General features: G+C 32.3%; 1 long non-coding RNA gene across 1 annotated transcript; it reads right to left on the reverse strand.

Moving 5' to 3' along the window:
* Positions 1-406: 406 nt before the first annotated feature.
* On the reverse strand, positions 407-2,811 carry LOC146887029 (uncharacterized). The gene is made up of 2 exons (XR_014994513.1): positions 2,526-2,811; positions 407-847 (listed from the first exon to the last, which is right to left on the reverse strand). It is a non-coding gene; the product is annotated as an uncharacterized LOC146887029 (long non-coding RNA).
* Positions 2,812-20,525: the final 17,714 nt, after the last annotated feature.

Raw genomic sequence — 20,525 nt, forward strand, 5'->3', positions numbered from 1 at the left:
TTGCACCAATTTCTCTGTATTCCACATCCAATATCTAAATGATATTGGTCCTATATCCTCCCTAAAGAATGGAATGTCACTATGAAATGTATGATGCAACTCATCACTATCATGCTTATGCAACCTAGGACTATATGTAGAATATGTACTCATGGTGATTGAATGAACTTATGCACTTGGATAAAAGGGTGAAAGAAGAGGACTAGCACAAGTGTACCTCTAGGTAAGCGAGGTGAGTCTCACGAACTTCTTAAGTACCAAGGCTAATCCTTGCCAAGGTTACACTTGCAAAAGTACTCAAAGTTCATACAAATGTTCAAGTGCTAAGTAAATAGAATCACTTGAGTCACTAAGCGCAAAACAAGCAAACAAGACTCAAAGAAATTTAAAACTAAAAACGGACCCCTAAATGGCAAAAGATTATAGACTTTGGTCTCAAACTTAAGCCTTTATGCAACGTGAAAAAATGAATATAGCTATGCGGCCTAATGTAAGGTGAGAAAACACTTAGAACTTTCAACACACTTACAACTAAAAGCGATTCACTAATGGAGGATGAAGGTTCTACTTAGGAAATGGATTGAACATCTTATGGTTCCCCAAGACACCTAAGTAGTCCAAACTACAAAGCAAAGAATAAACTACAAAGTTTTAACAATTTGCATGCAATAATGTGCAGCCAAAGCACTCCAATTGTTGCTTCCAAGAGATCAACCAATAGCACCATTTTTTTGTGAATTTGGAGGCCTTAGTTGATGGCCAAAGGTAAGCACCCATTGAGGACTTTGTGAGGCAGCAAACACCTATTGAAATGGCTTTGAATTGGCACCAAATGACCACAATATAGCTGCAAAAAAAAATAGAACAAAATAATACACAAAAACTATGCCAAGACAAATGTTAGTACTCAACACTCATGGAGAAGAAAAGTAAGGCTCAAACTCTCCAATTTTGGTGAAGGGTAGGGGAAGAAAAAAAATGAGCACAATCTTTAGAGATTTACTCCTCAACCACCCCCTAAGATGCTACCTATGCTAGCAACCAAATCAAAATCAAACACTTAATTCATATCCATAAGCATTGGAACCAACATTACTTGCCAAATGAAAGAAAAAAACATAAGAAAAGTGAATTAGGAAATGCTAAACCAAATGGAATTATAGTGACAAGACAGAATTGAAATGCCAAGAATGGACAAGCAAAAAAATTAAAGGCACACAAGGAGGGAAGCACAACAAAGAGAATCCTAGAAGGGAACTAGAATGGATCTACAAAAACAAAACTGAAACTACAGTGCTTGTAAGAAGGCCTATAGTTTGTTATGCATTGATGCCAATGGGAGGGTGTACACCACTCCACATTGAAGGCATTTGATAGCAATAAAGGAGACACACTTAGGCCAAGACATTGATGGATAAAAAGCACTGAAATTAGAGCTGAAAACACACCAAAATGCACAAACAGAGAAAGCTGGAAAAATACTGCACCAGTAAAAACGCTGACAGCTGCCTCAACTTTGAGGATTTATCATATTTTTTGTATTGCACATTTTTTGTCACAATATTTTTTTAAATTTTCGTCCAGATGTTCTCCAAATCAGAAAAATTTAGCAAGTGAATTGGTGCAGTGGATTGTTCCAGTTAAATCAAACAAAAACAGTGTGCGTATGGAAAACAGAGTGTAAAAAATGCACCGCAAGCCTAAAAACGCTGATTGTTGGCCAAACTTTAATGAATTATTGCGAATGCATATCTCAATGGTTTTGAGTGATTCTTGTTGAAAAAATTTCGTTTATGTCTTATCTTTTAGGCACAACAAACAACTAAAATTAATAGGCACCGTATCACTCAAGAGAATTAACAAACAGAAGGTGTGCGCTCTGGAAAATAGAGAAACTGGAGTAGATTGCTCTCTGAAAAATTTTGGAGATGTTCAAACGAAAATCCAGTGGATTGGAGCATGATTATGAACTAAAATCATACATGAATAAAAGTTGAACATCTCAAGACCCTAAGGTACCACAACCAACGGTGAAAATGGTTTAATCTTGGCAAGAAAATTGTCTAACCATCCATACGCATAGTGTAAGCATCATTTGCGTAGTTGTGAAATGGTGGCACTGTTTCAAGCTAGGAAAACAGAAAAATGAAAGAAATAAATGGTGGAAATGAAGCAAAAGTGAAGAAGAACACCATAGACAAAACTTAAACAGTAGAAAAATGAAAAACAAGCAAGATTCACTGATTAAAATGCAAGAAACTCAATAGAATGAAGTAAATGGTGTTGAACTTTAAAGAAAAGCTAGTAAATGATGTGAACTATAGCAAGAATGGAAATCTACAAATAGAGTGTAGAACACTCTTGTAGTCTCATAGTTGCATGGACTCAATGGAGAAACACAATAGAAACACAGAAACACAACAAATGAACCGTGAAAGATGAAGAACAATGAAAGAAGAAGAAGAGAAGAGATGAAACAACTAGGAAACAAGGAAAACTAAACAAGCTATGGATAGAACCCTTACCAAACCAAGACAAGTGACTACTCCACGGTTTGGATGGCTCTAGATACCACTATGATGGAGCTTGGTGGAGACATAAAGCTCCAAGTGCAGCGGAAATGATGGAGGAAGCATGGAAGAGTGGAAGGCAAGTTTGTAGGCTTTTGCTTGCAATGGATAGGTGAAAGGATGAATGATTTAGAGGTGGTTCTAGCCTAGGAAGGGGGCTAGAGGTAAAGAGAGTAAGCTCTCTAAAAGATGACTCTCAAGTGACAATAGTGAGGAGTGTTCTCAACTCAAAGTGTCTATTGCACAAAAATTCAAGAGTGAGTACAATGCTGAAAAATTAAGGCTTTTATACTCAAGCCATTACACATGAGGAATCTTGACCCTTGGATGAGAAGGAGAAAGCATCTTGGCCTTTGATGGTAGCTTGGAGAAGAAGGCTTGATCTTGGCCATTGGATGATGCCTTGGAAAAGGAGGAAGCAATCCTAACCCTTGGATGTTTTGGATCCATGAGGTGTAAGAAGAAGTGTTGACTTCCACTTAGTCCACCTTGGCTCTTTTGATAGCTCATGGCCAAATCTCCTATTGGGCTTAGTCAAGCCCAATTTTATCAATTCAACTACTCATTGTTTGACTTATTATTCTAGAAAGCAAAGCCTAAACAATAGGCCAATATTATTGCTATTCTATTGCTCTTTGAGACACCTCTTCAAATCTTCACATCTTCTTTGGCCCATGTGAAGAGTATGAGAAGTCCATGTGGGTTTAGGCCATCTTGAATGAAGCCCAATTTGATCTTTTTTTAGCATGCCCCTTGTTATTGGGCCTCTTGATGGGCTTGGGCTTGAAGGTGCATGATGGCCATGGATCGGGCCTTGAGCATGATTTGGGCCTAGGCGTTGCCCAAGCTATAAGCCTTGTTGGGATCACATCATACACTAAGAGAGAATCTATATCCAAATCGTTCTACCTTTAGAACGCTACCTTGAGATTTTAGTGAAACTCTAAAAGAAACACATAAACCAAAGATATGATCCATTCAAGAGGTCAAAGGAATAAAAGCAATAAAAGATCAATTTGAAAAGCTAAACTCGAAGTGAATGTAGATAAGACAAGATGGCTAGAATTCCAAAGGAAAAGACAAATAAAAATAAGGCACACAAAGAAGTAAGCACTCAAAGGAAAACTTAAAGAATGGTTCTAGAATGGATTAAGAAAACAAAACAAACAAAGAATGAATGGATGTTATTTGTATTCGGCCTTTTTATAAATAAAGAAACAAAAAATTCAAGGAAGATCCCCACTGGACACGAAGTTAACCAAAGAAGGTTATATAAGCGTGAAGGTTTACTTCCAAGAACAAGTTCAATTTTAATTGATTTTAGCTTTTGTTTTACTTGATTATACAACTTAATTAATCGATTAAAATGCATTGTCACACATTCTTTTTCAATTATTTCCCCTTCTTTTTTGCTTTTCTTATCTTCTTTTCAATTTTCTAGAGGAGATTGCCTTTTTCCATATTCAAACTCAAAAACTCGGAAACAAAATGCCACAACTAATGCATGATATTTTGATTGAACTTTAAATCTCATGTATTCAAAGGCAAAGAACAAACTATGATGAAAGATCAACCTAGGAATCAAGTACAAGTATAAACTCAAAGATGCAATACAAAGGCACACACTCAACAAAGCATAAGATATTTTGTAGATTTTAGATTTCAATAATGTAAAATGAAATTAAAAAGGTTAAACTAAGAAGTAATGACAATTTGGACTAAACATGACAGTGGACAAAGCATTCAGATAAAAAACTTTGAAAAAAACGCAAAAAATAGAATATTGCATGACTTAATCGATTAAAATTTTAAATAATCAAATACAATAACTCAATAGACAAAGAAACATAGAAACCCTTGCCGTCAAAAGGAGCAGTTGGAAGGGCTGAGTAAGATCACCTGGTAATGGCACTTGATGGCCATTAACATTAACTTAATGGCATTTTCTTTTAATCAATTAAAGATTAATTAAATTGAATTAAGAGAGGGGAGAGGCAACCTGGTAAATCAATTGGAAAATTTAGAGACCGTTGGAACTGCAAAACATAGTGGGTTTGAGGACTGTTGTGGAGGAGAAAAGGGAGGCCATCGGATTACTTAAGGAACTTTTGGATCGTCAATTTTGAGTAAGGAGGACCAGGTTAGGGGAGTTGTTATCTCATTTTTCTTATGTTTAACTAAATACTCATGAATTGTATGATAAGTATGGTGGCATGTTTGCGTGATTGTATGAACTAAGATGAATTTCTGGAAATTTCCAAAAATCGTCTGGCGGGCCTACAAAGTTGTCAGGCAACTCATGCCTTTTCTGTGTAAATTTGGGTTCTTGATAGGAACCGCTTGGTGGCATGAACTAGCTGCTAAAACTTAAAATTTTAACCTTCACAAATATTCACTTTTTGTAGCGAATTATAATATCTGTATATATAAATTTAACGAATTCGTCGTTCGCTTTTGATACCAAAATGTAGTAATGATACATAAAGAAAACCATAATATAAATAGCATCGAAAAATAAATAATATAACTATAAATTTTTTTTCTTAAAATGAAACTTTATCTAAAATCAAATTGTCACAGGAAACAAAAGTCTAAACTAATTAACCCCTTACCTTAGCCAATAAGACACTCCTTTAAGTCCAAAACTCATTGTTCCAAAACCTCCCTTATGATCGGTCCAATAGTTATACCACCAATGTATCACTTTATCCATCACCGAATTCTGTAAGACCCAGAAAATTTAGAATAAATAGAAAACCACAGGAAAAATTAATGTCTGGGTTAAGATCATTGTTTTATTGAAATATAAAATATGGAATATAAGTGTTTTGAAGTAAATGGTATGCATTATATAATGAGAAGAAATATGGATCATTGGTTGGAGTATAGGTGCTGAATATTAAGGTGCATAAGTTTGATCCTTCCTTAAACGAGGGAGGTCTAGTTTTCTTTTATTTTCTTTCTCTCTCCTCTTTATGGTGGGGCCACGTAAATCTTGCAATTTTCTTTATCTTTTCACGATTGTTTGGATTGGTGCAGTATGTGAATCTTTTCACGATTAATTTATTTTATTTTGCAAATCTTAGTAACCAAAAGAAAAAGAAAAAAATGGATTTATTTCTTTGACGGGATATATTTTTTAGGTTAAAAGTTAGGGTTTTAGGAAAGGATATAAAACCTTCTAAGTTAATAAGTTTAGGGATTGCATAGAAAAAAGGCCAGAAAACGGCGAGACAAAATCGAACTGAGAGAAAACGCTGAGAGTGAAGATAGAGGTAGGGGAAGCTTTCTTTTATCGTTGTTGTTTGATGCTTGATGTATTTGATTTTCTGTCCTTTGCTGTACCGTCGTCGTTCTTCTCTTAAGAGGACACGCTTACCTGACCCACACTGTCAGGAAGACTTTCGATACTAGGACCATACTGGTACTGTACTCGTTTGAGCCGGTATTAACCATCGGCTCTGATACCACTTGTTAGGTTTTACTCGTTTGAGCCGGTATTAACCATCGGCTCTGATACCACTTGTTAGGTTTTACAGAGGGGGTTTCACTGGGAAGAACAACACCAATGAGATCTGAGTCTAAACACATAAGACACTGACACCACTCTCAACCCAAAACCTTAAGGCAATGGGTTTATGGGTCTTTATTCTTATATAGTGCTTTACTTTCTCATTTCTGGTCAATGTGGGACTTAGACTCACACTTGGATTCCTAACATTGTTTTGTTGACTAATTTTACAAACCTCGTTTTGCTGTGGGTATGATTTTCTCTTCTCATCTTGCTATGCGTGAGGTCTTTGTTCTTGTAGATGGAGAGGAAAAGATTGGTTGTCTTCCTTAGATTTTTGGTGCATTTCTACCTTCTTTTTATTCTCATAGTTCAGCTTTATGCATGGTACTCTGCTGTTGCAGTAGGTTCTTTGGTTTAATGAATTCACGTTAGTATAAACTTGTTGTACCGAAGTGGGGTAGCCCATTATCACGTTTTGTAGTTTTTCCTTGCTTCCTTGGCCACTTATCTTAGTACTTTGTGAATTATCCAAGAATTTGATTTACGTATGGAAGCTTGGATTTGATAGGTGCTATTATATATATAGAATGCATGTTGCATTACTCTGGGGAGGGCCCCTGGTTGCAAGTGAATATAAATCACTTAATTGAATGTTTATGCATGAGATAGTGTTGAAGCATTTGCTAGTTTGATGGGACAACCTATAGTATGCTTTAGTGCAGCCACATAAATTTTGCGTTAATTGAAAATAATATTAAATACTACTATTTTATTTGATTTCATGTGAGAGTTTATTTGGATGAAGCTTAGAATTCACATGTTTAAGTTTTCATAGGTTTCGAATATAAGGTGTCTTAAAATATATGTTTATGAAGTTAAATCATGGTAAAATATTATGACTTGGGCATGTGCAATTAAAAAAATTGGCTTTGGTTTTATAGTTATAAGTAAGTCTTTGTTTTATTCTATATTATAAGAACGGATTGGGTTTTATAAGTATGATTGTAGGATGTTATAAGTACATATATTGTTTTATAAAATTTATCTTGATTATACATTTATTGCATATATATTATATATTAAAATCAAGTCTAGACATAAGGCATGGAGATAGGCGGCATGCATCAGGCTTCATTCAAATATTATATTCAAAATAATATAATGTTAAGATTTTATATAGTGGGGGTTTAAAGTTGTAGGTATAAATACATATTTGGTACCCAAATTTTTTCGGAAAGTTCAATTTGGTACCCGAATTTTAGGAATGTTCAATTTGGTACTCCAATTTTCTAAAAAGATTCAATTTGGTCCTCTTCGTTAAGTTGGAGTTAACACCGTGTCCGTACAGGACACGTGTCAAGCCATGAAATTTTTATTTATTTTTTATTTTTTTTTCAAAAAAAATAATTTTTTTCAAAAAAATTAATTTTTTTTTTCCAAAAATTTAAAAACTGCCACGTGTCAGCTATCATCGTGCCACGTGGCAGCTTACAATCATGACACGTGGTAGTGTAATATTTGTTTTCAATTTAGTACCCCAATTTAAATTTTGGTTCAATTTAGTACCCCAATTTTTTAAAATCATCCAATTTTGTCATCTTCCATTTGAGACCAAATTAATAAATAAGCTTAATTACAACCTATATATACATGTTACAATAACTTTTTCTAATATATACATCAAATCATTTCACCTAAATACTTAAATTATTTTATTTTTTACATTTTAACCTTTGTAATTTTTTATACATGAAATTTTTTACACTTGTTATGATTAAAATAATTTGAATATTTAGGTGTAGTGATTTGATGTATAAATTCAAAACAATTATTTTAACATGTTTATATAAGTTATAATTAAGCTTATTTACTAATTTGGTCTCAAATAGGAAAGGACGAAATTGGATCATTTTAAAAAAATTGGGTACTAAATTGAACCAAAAATTTAAATTAGGGTACTAAATTGAAAATAACTATTACACTGCCACATGTCATGATTGTAAGCTGCCACGTGGCATGATGATAAACTGACACGTGGCAATTTTTAAATTTTTGGAAAAAAAAATTATTTTTTTTGAAAAAAAAAATTAAAAAAAAAATTCATGGCTTGACACGTGTCCTGTACGGACACGGTGTTAACTCCAACTTAACAGAGAGGACCAAATTGAATCTCTTTAGAAAATTGTGGTACCAAATTGAACATTCCTAAAGTTCGGGTACCAAATTGAACTTTCCGAAAAAGTTTGGGTACCAAATGTGTATTTATACCAAGTTGTATATAGGTAAAAGATTTTGGTGCACGGTTTACGAAGATAAGCAAATCTGGTTATTCTAAGTGGACTAGAATATATGCATAATCTTAGAAATATTGAATAATATTTATTTGGGATAAAAGCTTATTTATTTGGGAATTCTTAGTTTCCATATATTGCATGTGAGTATTTTTTTTCTCGAAGACTCTTGATTAATTGAGTTAAGTTTTATAAGGTTTTTTTTGTCGTATTTAGAGACCCATTACTTGGTTGTGATTATAATACTTAAGTATATTGCTTGGATATGATGTTGAGAATTATTCACAAAGTTTTATTTTGTTAGAGTTCTTTTATATATCAGTGTTGTGGTTAACTTACCACTATTTGTGTGTTTGTTGTGTGTGCGATGATCGTATGACGCGTGTGTTATACGGGAGCAGATGATATTGTAGATGATTCTAGCGTGGAGTAGACTGACGGGAGAAAGGGGTGAACTTAGGATTTATGTTCATTTTTATTAAGTTGTTAAATTATGCGTTAAAGATGGTGTAATTTATTTTCAATGTTTTTGTTATTGAAAAATTTTAGACATGGATGTTTTAACTATGTTTTTAATAGATTAAATTATAATTTTTTCTTAAATTCATTTTATCGATAATTGTTTCGCTAGAAATGCTCATTTTATATGTTTCCGTGACATCCAAAAAAAAATTAGGATGTTACAAGTTCTATACTAAAAATGTTTCAAACGACAAAAGGATATTTTCTTCTTAAAGCCATTAATAGTACATCTCTCTTTCTCTTTTATCTAAGTACAATTTTCTAATCCTAACTTGTTGTGGCCTTCCAAAAAAGCTGGTCACTTAACCCTAATGCCTATTGTCTAACAATTTATCATTAAAACCTAATAATTGTCCATAAAAAAATCAATTAGAATTAATTTAGACCTAGCCATTTACTCTCCATAATCAACCACTAGCCCTCCTAATTTGACCTTTTGCACTTCCAATTTCTCTAGTTCTCACAGAAATTCCACGTTGACACATCATGTTCCACTTCATTCCAGATTTCCAAAATTCATTTAATAGCACCTATACATGATTTTTTTATTGACATAGTGTTAAAAACATTCAAGATAGGAATTGAACTCAAGATCTACTCTACTAACAAGCTTTAGTCAACTGAGCTACCACATCTTTTATCATATCATTCGTATAATAATTTAAATATAAACCTTCATACATTTATTTAATCAATTTAAAGTATTTTTCTTGAGTCTTACAGAACCTCATAAGCAAAGCGCTTAAGGGAAAACTGGACATAGCCTGTGACATTTGGGTGAACCAATATAAAACATTCTTTTATGCTTGATCTATTTGTTAAATGTTTCATTTTATTAAACTCAAAAAGAGTTTATGCTTTATTCAACCCCCATTTTAGAGCAAGCTGCATCAACAACCTATAGACATTTTATGCATTTTGTGTAGACGTAAAGGAAAAAAAATATGATAGCCTCCTCCTCAAGTTAGGTGGATCCAAGCATGAAGGTAAGACCATGAAGGTGAGTTTTGGCGCAAAAGCATGGGGCTAGGTGTGAAAAGTGTCTTGGTTTGGTGCTATTTGTGGTTGGATGGAGGTGTTTGGTGGTTCTCTTGAAAGGTTGGGCCAACACTAGAGAAGGATGGCTAGAAGAGACCATATGGAATGCTCTAGTCTCTAGCCTTGACTTTAGAGACAAGTATGATGACACAAATAGTTTTGGAAACATAACATTACTAATCTCAAAGTGGATTTACATGGGGGTGACACACCTCTATTTATAGGCTAAGCTGTGTCCAAAATTTGTAGACTCCAAACCCAACACATCAAAAGTTAGCTAACTAGGGTACATGGCTAAATCCTCTACATTGAAAGGAGGATATGTGACCACTAACTTGTAGGAATCCTTTTAATTCCTAGAGTGACACATCGCCACTACTTTAGAAAAATCCTTTCCACTAGGAACATCACACATGGTCCCAACCTATGGAAAATCCTCTCCTTTAGGAGCATGCCACATGGTCACTACTAGGGATGGCAACGGGGCGGGGCGGGTACGGGTATCATGATCCCATCCCCATCCCCATAATAAAAATTCATCCCCATCCCCATCCCCAAACTCAACGGGTATACAACTTTTGACCCATCCCCATCCCCACCGGGTAACGAGTATTTTCTTATACCCATACCCATACCCATTTTTTTATTGTTCCATATATCAATTAAATATTTTTTATAAAAAAAATTTAAAAATCACACCAACGGAATCATGATACTATCAAAATATTCAATATTAAAATAACATACTCTTTTTGATTTTCATGATGTCAAATATTAAGAAAAATATTATAATAGTATAAATCTCAAATTAAAGTATCAAATAACAACTAAATAAAATTCAAATAATTATATAAAAGCTAAAAAATTACACATTACTAAAATTTTATAATAACCAAAATATTTATTAATTTTACAAATGATCAGTGGTTTCATTTGCATTCGATCCACCTACACATAGAAAAAAAATGAAAAATTAGATATGATATAATAATTGAAATTGAAAATTTTAATTACTAGAATATAATGTACCTTCTTCATCAGATTCATTTTAACTCATGAGAACATCTTTTCCTTTTAATTTTTTAACACCTACAAACACCAAATGTAGAATATTAGATGAGAATTCACAAAAAATACTAACAAAAAATATTAATAAATTTGAGTAACTTACCTAGATGGTTTGAGTTCCATATCCAACTTCTTGTACACATCAAAGCCTCTATAGTAATATGATGAAGTCGACTACGGTGAGAAGTTAATATCTGACCACCAGTACTAAAAGCAGATTCAGAAGCTACAGTTGTTATTGGAATAGCTAAAACATCCCTTGAAATTGCTTGAAGGGTTGGAAACTTTAACCCATTTGTTTTCCACCATGATAGGATATCAAATTCTTGTGTAACCGGCAAATTATCTTCTTCCAAGTAATAATCCAACTCTGTTTTCATAACTGTAGTTCTAGATTTTTTCTTTTTTGCCATAAACTCTAAAAATTCATTTGCATCATTATCAACATCCTTTCCCAACTCCAATGATGTAGCTCTATAAGAAGAAGTTTCATTCTTTTTTGATTGATATTCCAAAACCAAATCATAGCACATTTGACGAATCCTACTAAGTTTCAGATCAAAATCATTACCATACAATTTATAAAAATAATATTCTAACATGTCCATCTTGTACCTTGGATCTAAAACTGAAGCAATTGCCAATATGTTATATAACAAAAAACAAAGAGAATGAGAAATATGTTATATATATATATATATATATATTATATTATATTATATTATATTATATTATATATTATATTACTATGTATATATATATTATATGTGTGGATATCTTATGTTTATATATATATATATATATATATATATATATATATAATTATTTATATATATTATATTATATTATATATTATATTATTATTACTATGTATATATATTATATGTGTGGATATCTTATGTTTATATATATATATATATATATATATATATATATATATATATATATATATATTTTTATAGATATATATTTATTTTAAGTATATATTATATTATATTATATAATAATATAAATATAATAATATATATTATATTATTATGTATATATATTATATGTATATGCGTAGATATTTTATGCTTTTATTTATATATATATATATATATATATATATATATATATATATATATATATATATATATTTCTTTTAAATTTTAATAAATTTGTAATGTTATAAATTTGTTTATAAAAGATCTCACTAGTTAAATGATTAATTTGTTTTATACGTATATATTATATATATTATATTATATTATTATGTATATATATTATATGTATATTATATTATATTATATTATATTATATTATATTATATTACATGTATATGTGTAAATATATATATATATATATATATATATATATAAAAGTATATTTTATTTATATGTATATATACTATATTATTTTATATTATATTATATTTTATGTGTAAATATATTATTTATTTATATATATTTTTTAGATTATTTAATAAATTATAAATAGTTTAGTAATTTAAGCGGGGACGGGTATTTGGGCGGGTATATATATATCCCCATCCCCATCCCCATCCCCAGTTGAAAATTTCGGGTATTACCCATACCCATACCCATACCCAGTCAAAGCGGGGATTCCCCGTCAAAACGGGGACGGGTTCGGGTGATACCCACGGGCACGGGTTTATTTGCCATCTCTAGTCACTACTCCCTAATGTAGGATGCCCCTCACCCTTGTCCACCAAGCTTGGGTAAAACTTTGACCACCCATGGTAACCTCATTCTAGGCAGTACTCTTGGGTCAACCATGAGTGTTGACTTTTGTTGACCCAAATTGACCAAAAACCATTCACTACTTGGCCATAAAAGATTAACTTAATTGATAATTCTGATAATTTGATATTGAGCTTGCGAGATAAAACTGTCTTAAAAGGTGACTTTTAGTTGCATAAATTATTTTTGGATATTGTAATGTTTGTTGATGGAACTAAAGTTAAGTTTTGGTTATTCAAATTGTGAAAATAAATTGTTCCAAACTAAAAAATAAGGTCAAAATTAATAAATTCTGGAAATAAATGTACAAAGAGCTAAATGTCCCCTTAATTTACTATTTTACACACTCCTTTTCCAACTAGGCCACCCATAAAGTTATTTTGCACCCCCTAATTTACTAAATTCAACCCCTCCTACCACTCACAAACCAGCTCCAATCAAAAGATGCCATGTGGCACAATCCTTGCACTCACAAACTAAAAAACCATTGCATGCCACATGTCCATCTTCATTCTCCAATCTCTCTCGTATCAACCAATCACGTTGGCAACCACCATGATTCCATCCCTGTATTAAAACCTCGCCGCCACTAGCTCCTCTATGCAAGCATCACCAGATGTAGGTTCAACGAAGATGCAAAACCATCAATAGTTTTGCGATGCACCTATAGAGAAAAACCAAACCAATACAACGCTACTAGACTTGTTCAAACTCCTTCGCAATGGCGCCCAATTTGATAACACTATCGTGAAATGATCAAATTATAATACTACTTATCTGTAACAACTTCAGTATGGTTAAGAAAGTATTCAACAAAATAGAAAGGGTAAAGTCAACCCTAAGTCGTCTCCCAACGAACATGAAATTGATTTCTAACAAATTATTTCTTATAAAAACTATACAAAAAGGGTTAGTTAAATAAAATAATAATTGAAAGAAAGAAATAAAATTGGAAAAAGATATAAAAAAAAAGGTTCATTCCATTGCTTTTTCAAAATAGGATTCATCATTGATTTTCTAAAGATTATTGTTATTGATTTCCTATTTAAGATTTCAAATTAATCAATGTAACTTCTCAATTAATTTGTTAGTGATCTCACTTTTAACTAAAGTAGCTTCTAAATCAAAAGCAAGAACTTTATAGAATAATTATAGTAAATTTAGCCAAAGTAACCTCTCAATTAAATATTGATATGCCTAATCATGTCTATTCTTTTACCTCTTATATTTAATACAAAGTTAATTAACCAAAGTACATTCTTGATTAATTCTTGTTAAAGTTTTCAACTTTAATCAAAGCACATTCTTAATCATTGGCAAAAATCTATTCAATCACAAGAAAGTTTCTAAATTTAATCAAAGTATATTCTCAACTAAAATTAAAAACCCTGTAACTCATATGAGTGATATGTTATGTAGATTTAACACGACACTAACTTGCTATAGTGTAAAAATCATTGATTTTACTTGATTAAAAGGGAAAAGATAGAAAAATATAAATCATAACAATAATCAAAAGAACAAACCAATTATTGCATTCTAACCTCAAAATCCATAATGAGATTACAGTGTAGTCAACCTATTTTCTTTATCATTGTTTTTATATCTTTATATCTTTTTCTAATTTTATTCTTTCTTTCATTTATTATTTTATTTGACTAGCCTCTTTTGTATTGTTTCTGTAAGAACTAATTTATTAGGAATCAATATCGTGTTCATTGGGAGACGACTTAGGGTTGACTTTACCCTTTATATTTTGTTGAATACTTTCTTAACAATACTAAAGTTGTTACAGATAAGTAGTATTAATTTCATCGCTTCACGACAACGTTATCACCAAGGGACAAAACAAGTGTTATTAGATGCTCCAAATGTAAGGGCTATGGGCATAAAAAAGCCAATGTCCTAATTGGAATGCAAGTTTCATGACTAATGAAGACTTGAAGACCTACATTATATACTTGAAAGAGGAGGAAGGAAGGAAGGAGGACATTGCAAAAACTAGAGGTGTTGAAAAGAAAAAAATGAGAGCAAATAGTATAAAGAGAGCAAAAAGAAAGAGAAACACTAAGAGAAAAAGAAGAAATAGAAAGGAGAGAAAAGAGAGGAGAAAGCAAAGAGGATATGAAAAAACTAGAGGTGTTGAACAAAAAAATACCAAAGAAAAAGGTAAAGAGCAAACATGAAATGAAAACCCTAAAAGAAAAGAGAGAAAAAGAATAAGAGGAAAGGAAGGAGAAAGGAGAAAGAAAAGATAGCAGGAGAGAAATATAACGCTTCACGACAACGTATCACCAAGGGACAAAACAAGTGCTATTAGATGCTCCAAATGTAAGGGTTACGGGCATAAAACTCACTAATGTCATAATTGGAATGCAAGTTCCATGACTAATGACGACTTCTAGACCTATATTATATACTTGAAAGAGGAGGAAGGAAAGACATTGCAAAACTATAGGTGTTGAAAAGAGAAAAACGAGAGCAAATAACACAAAGAGAGCAAAAAGAGAGAGAAACACTTAGAGAAAAAGAAGAAATAGAAAGGAGAGAAAGAGAGGAGAAAGCAAAGAAGATATGGAAAAAACTCGAGGTGTACAAAAGCATGAAGTGTACAAAAGTGACATGTTTGACCTTAGAGTTGACTTTTGCCATTTGGACCCCAAATCAAGAGCCAACCATTTGGAGTACTTTAGGACACTAAATGTAACTGGTTTGGGCCTTAGGATTGCCAAAAATCTGAGAAGGGGCTATACATTGGCAAAGCATGTGGCTTGTTTGACCTTAGAGTTGACATTTGTTATTTGGACCCCAAATCAAGAGCCAACCATTTGGAGCACTTTAGGACACCAAATTTGACTATTTTAGGCCTTGGGATTGCCAAATATATGAGAGGGGGCTGCACATTGGCAAAGCATAAAGTGTGCAAAAGTGGCGTGTTTGACCTTAGAGTTCACTTTTGCCATTTGGACCCCAAATCAAGAGCCAACCATTTGGAGCACTTTAGGACACTAAATGTGACTAGTTTGGACCTTCGGATTGCCAAAAATCTGAGAGGGAGCTACACTTTGAAGTTTGGACTCATTTGGTGAGAGGTGGCTCAGTGTACGATAGGTTTTAAGGTAGCTTTGGTTTGGTGGCAAAGAGGGGAAGACCCAACAGTCTCCCACAGAGGATACAGGTTTCTTGGACCATTCTTAGACCAGATTTTGATAGCACCACACCACCTCATGCATCAGACCCGAAATTCCCTAAAAAATCATCCATTTTCACTCCATTTTTTCCTTTGGAAGCTTGGATAGCTCAAGCCTTGGTGAGAGGAAGGTTGGGACAACTCCTTGTACTCATTTTTCGTATTGTAATCTAGATTTGAGCTTCAATGAATGAAAAATTCAGTATTGTTCATTTGGTCTATGGTTTCATAATGTTCATCATTTTCTACTAAACCACCACATTAGCTACCACTTTTTGAGCTTGATCTCCATCCTACCTTACTAAATCTAGGTTCTAGAACCAGGCCTATGAATTGGTGTGTCCAAAAGACCTATATACATCATTGTTTCAGAGTAGACAAGATGAATGGGTTGGATTCAAGACCAATGGTAGTAGCCAAGCTTATTTCATTCATATTTCTCCACTTCATTGCATTCTTGCTACAATTTCGAGTTTTTTTTCATTCCACCACTTCACACACATCACTTTTAAGTTTCTTTAACTTTTTGCAAGTTTAATTTTGAGTTTCCATCATAAAATCACAAAAATCTCAATTCTGCACCCTTTTCATGTTCACACACACACACCATAGTTACTATTCCATTAAATTTCTCACTCATTTCTTAATCATTTTGAGTTTTTTAAATTCATGCAGTCTCCTGGGATGATTTCCAAGCATTTTGAACCATCACACGTCCAATTCCATCACCATTTCATCAATTCACATGTTCTGCATTTTTTCCCGTGCATAGTCACTCATAACCACTATTCCATTCAAATTTCGTGTGATATAAGCTTTTTGATTTGTTCTTAAGCTTCGTTCACCATCCTTGGATGTTCCCCAAGCGATTCGAATCATCAATTTCACATTTCATTCCATAAATCACAGAATTCAAAGTTCTACATTTCATCAATTCGTTTTTCTGCATAATTCAATGGTTGCATGATTTTAATGATTGTTGGTGCAAATTGATTTGGGGGTTTCATTCACTGCATCCTGATGAAGCTTTATGTACTTTTAATTGCATTTTCGTTGAACGAGTTGGTCGAATTGATCGAAATCGCGTTTTTGTTCAAATTTGGGAATTAGGGTTAATGAAATTGGGAACTTTGCGTGTAGTACACCAAATAAAGTGATTCCAGTTTCTAAATGCAATTGAGATCATTTATAATCATTCTGCATCATTACATTTCCAATTGTATCCTCAAAAGATCCCAATCAGAGATTACCATACACTTTGCTCATGAACATGTTCTTGATTTTGGGCAAATTCCGAATTTGATTAATTTGGACCAATTTAACCATTGCATTAACCTACTTTTGATCATTAAACATGTTTTGAGCATTTATGATTAACTAATTTATCATTTCCTACCATTTTGTGTCTTACATGTCATGCATTCATGCATAGTTCATAGCATTTTTTGCATTTGATGATTTTGAGTTTTCTATTTTTAGGAGTTGATTTTGAGTAAATTTCCCCACCACAATTCGAGCACAAATATTGCATTTGACTTTGATTCTCAAGGTTCTCCCTATACTGTATTTTAAAGGGGAAATTGGATTTGACAAAGTCTTTTAGGCGACAAAAAGGCTCTATCAGTTTATAGCAACACATAAAAAGAAAAGTGGAAGTTATATAATAGTTGAGGGAGGTTTTGGAGCAGTTCATACTTGTGTAACTGCCTATAATTGTAACTAATCTAGAAAAATAAAAACAATTAAAGACACCTGGAACATAAATAAAATAAAGTACAAAAAATACATAAAAATACAACATTCTAAATAAAAAGATACTAATAAAGACCTACATTATATACTTGAAAGAGGAGGAAGGAAGAACATTGCAAAACTAGAGGTGTTGAAAAGAGAAAAATGAGGTCAAATAGCACAAAGAGAGCAAAAGGAGAGAGAAACACTAAGAGAAAAAGAAGAGATAGAAAGGAGAGAAAGAGAGGAGAAAGCAAAGAGGGTATGGAAAAAACTGGAGGTGTTGAACAAAAAAATACAAGAGAAAAAACTAAAGAGAAAACATGAAATGAAAACTCTAAAAGAAAAGAGAGAAAAAGAATAAGAAAAAAGGAAGGAGAGAGGAGAAAGAAAAGAGAGCGGGATAGAAATATATTAACTCATCTCTTCTTGTTTTGTTGTCTAGGGAACACTTGTTCACTAAGGAGGAATGACATCAACAATGGGAAGAAGAAAGGATGATTGAGAAGGAGAACCCAAGTTAGGAAATATATGCAAATGAGTTAGCTTGTTTGTCTATCCCTAACAAATGAATGGGTAATCAAAGTCATATATATTTTTTGGTTGTTTGTCTGGGTCATATTCTTTCGTTTTCCTTTGAGCACAACATCCTTTCTTTAAAACTTTTTGATGCCTTTTGCAGGTGGGTATTTGACCCTAGAGGCAAACCTCCAACCCTTTGATAATAAGAGATTGGCCTCATCCTGGATCAAAATCTCATTTTAGCTAGAATTTCTATTTTGGTTTATTTTAGATTTGTGTTCTTTGACTTATGTTTGTGTTTGTGTGTATGCTATTCTAGAATTCTTGGACGAATTCTCTTCAAGAATGGGAGGATGACGAGAGCCTAAATAGGGAAAAAGATCATGAAGAGGGGTGACATTCAAATCAGCCATCAAACTCTCCTTCTTAGTGTTAGTAGAGGGCACCCAATGCCATAGTTGTAGGGGAACTTGCGTCCAACAATAGGATTGATGTCCGACGAGCGAGAAGGTGTTCTAGGAGGCTCACACATGTTCTTTTTCATTTTCTTTGATTAATTGTTGTAGGTAGGAGTTAATACATGTTTTTGTTTCACCTAATTTTTGCAACTTACCCTTAAACTATAAATAAAGGCCTACATGGTTTGTAAAGACGGATTTAATGAAATTGAAAAGATTTTCTAAACAAATCTCACCCATGGTCTTATCTTGAGTGTTTAGCTCAAGTGGTGACTCCTCCTTCACTCATATTGGTGTTATCTTCAAGTGGTGTGGCTCTCTCTGTTCACCCATCCATTCATTCCATTCACTTTATGCTTGCATCAACTCATTCGCTCATTCCACTTGGTTTTCGTTTCCAACACTAGGACTCATGTTCAATCGGTCAAATCCTTTCCTCATTTTCCCATTTTTCCATTACGTTTCAGCTCATGTATCCCCCACTCCCCTTTCTCGTCTTCAATTATCATTTTCCACCCATTGAATTAAAATTCACTAAACCAAGTTCAAGTTATTTCTCCCCAATTGCTTGTATTTTCCCCTTAATTTCCATATGTGAAACTATCCATGAACCAGCTACTCATCACTATGTGATGTGTCAAGTGATGAATTTGAACTCAAATATACAACTATGATAATTAAAAGATTGATAATGATAAGTGTGAGGCCTTAAACTCAAAATATACGAACATGATTTTCTTTGTGGTCAACTTGATTGTTTTGGCATGATTAGTTATGATTCATGAAAATCTAAAAGTTTCAGAAGTTGTTTCATTCAATTTCAAATTCATTTGAACAATTATATTGGGAACTTTGAGATGTCATGATGAAGTTTTAGAGGTAAGAGAAAGACTCACCATTTCTTTTTAAAGGAAGAAAATGAAGACCTGAGATGTAACAATGAGATTAGTCTACCTTGACTTTTAATTTAACTCTTAGTTTTGTTAAATCTATCGTTGATATAATTTAACTTGTTTTATGATGTATTTCAAATTAAAACTTATATTTAATTGGTTGTAATGGTATAAACAAACTTTTTTACAAACATCTTTAATATTTTATTTGCATAAATATCATGTATATTTGACGGACAATTGTTTAAGTGATGCATTTTTAATTTAGTCTGGTATTTGTTAAACAAATACAAATTAACTTTCTTTACACAAATAAATGATACATTACATAAGTAAAGTACATCTAGTAACACCAGTTTTTGGGGTGTTACAAAGAGAGTGTAAATTGTACATTGATATTATTGGATGAGCTTTATTTAAACAAAATATTAATTTTTATTGGAATAAGGTATTGAATGTAAGATGATGCATGCGATCATTCAAATATTTAAATAGTTATTTTTTATATTGTAATTATTTTATAAGATGACACATGCAGTCATATAAAAAATTAAAATGTATGTAGTTGTAAGATATAATATACAATTAAATTTAATAAAACTATTTTATTCTTAAAATATAAATAAGTATTTTAATTTAATAGGAAATGAGATGACATCTACATTTTGGAGTTGTCTTTATTTTCATTGTTGTTGATGATTGTAATGATTTTATAAATATATTACATATTGTAGATGAAGAGGAATAAAATTTAGGTTTAGTTATTCATTTGGTTCCTGTTTTCCTCCATAAATGTCAAGTTGGTCTTCTAGCTTTTTTTAGTCTCAATTTTGTTCCAATTTGTGCAAATTGATACAATTTAGTCTTGGTTTGTTAAAAATTGATGCAATTTGGTCCTTTCCGTTAAATTTCTCGAAAATGATGAAGATTTTTTCATCAAGATTGAAGCTGTTAATAATGATGATTTATTTTATTGGTGTAATTAA

Source organism: Vigna unguiculata, chromosome 4 (genome assembly GCF_037176805.1).
Source record: "Vigna unguiculata cultivar grain cowpea cultivar isolate G323 ecotype 2 chromosome 4, ASM3717680v1, whole genome shotgun sequence".
NCBI lineage: Eukaryota > Viridiplantae > Streptophyta > Magnoliopsida > Fabales > Fabaceae > Vigna > Vigna unguiculata.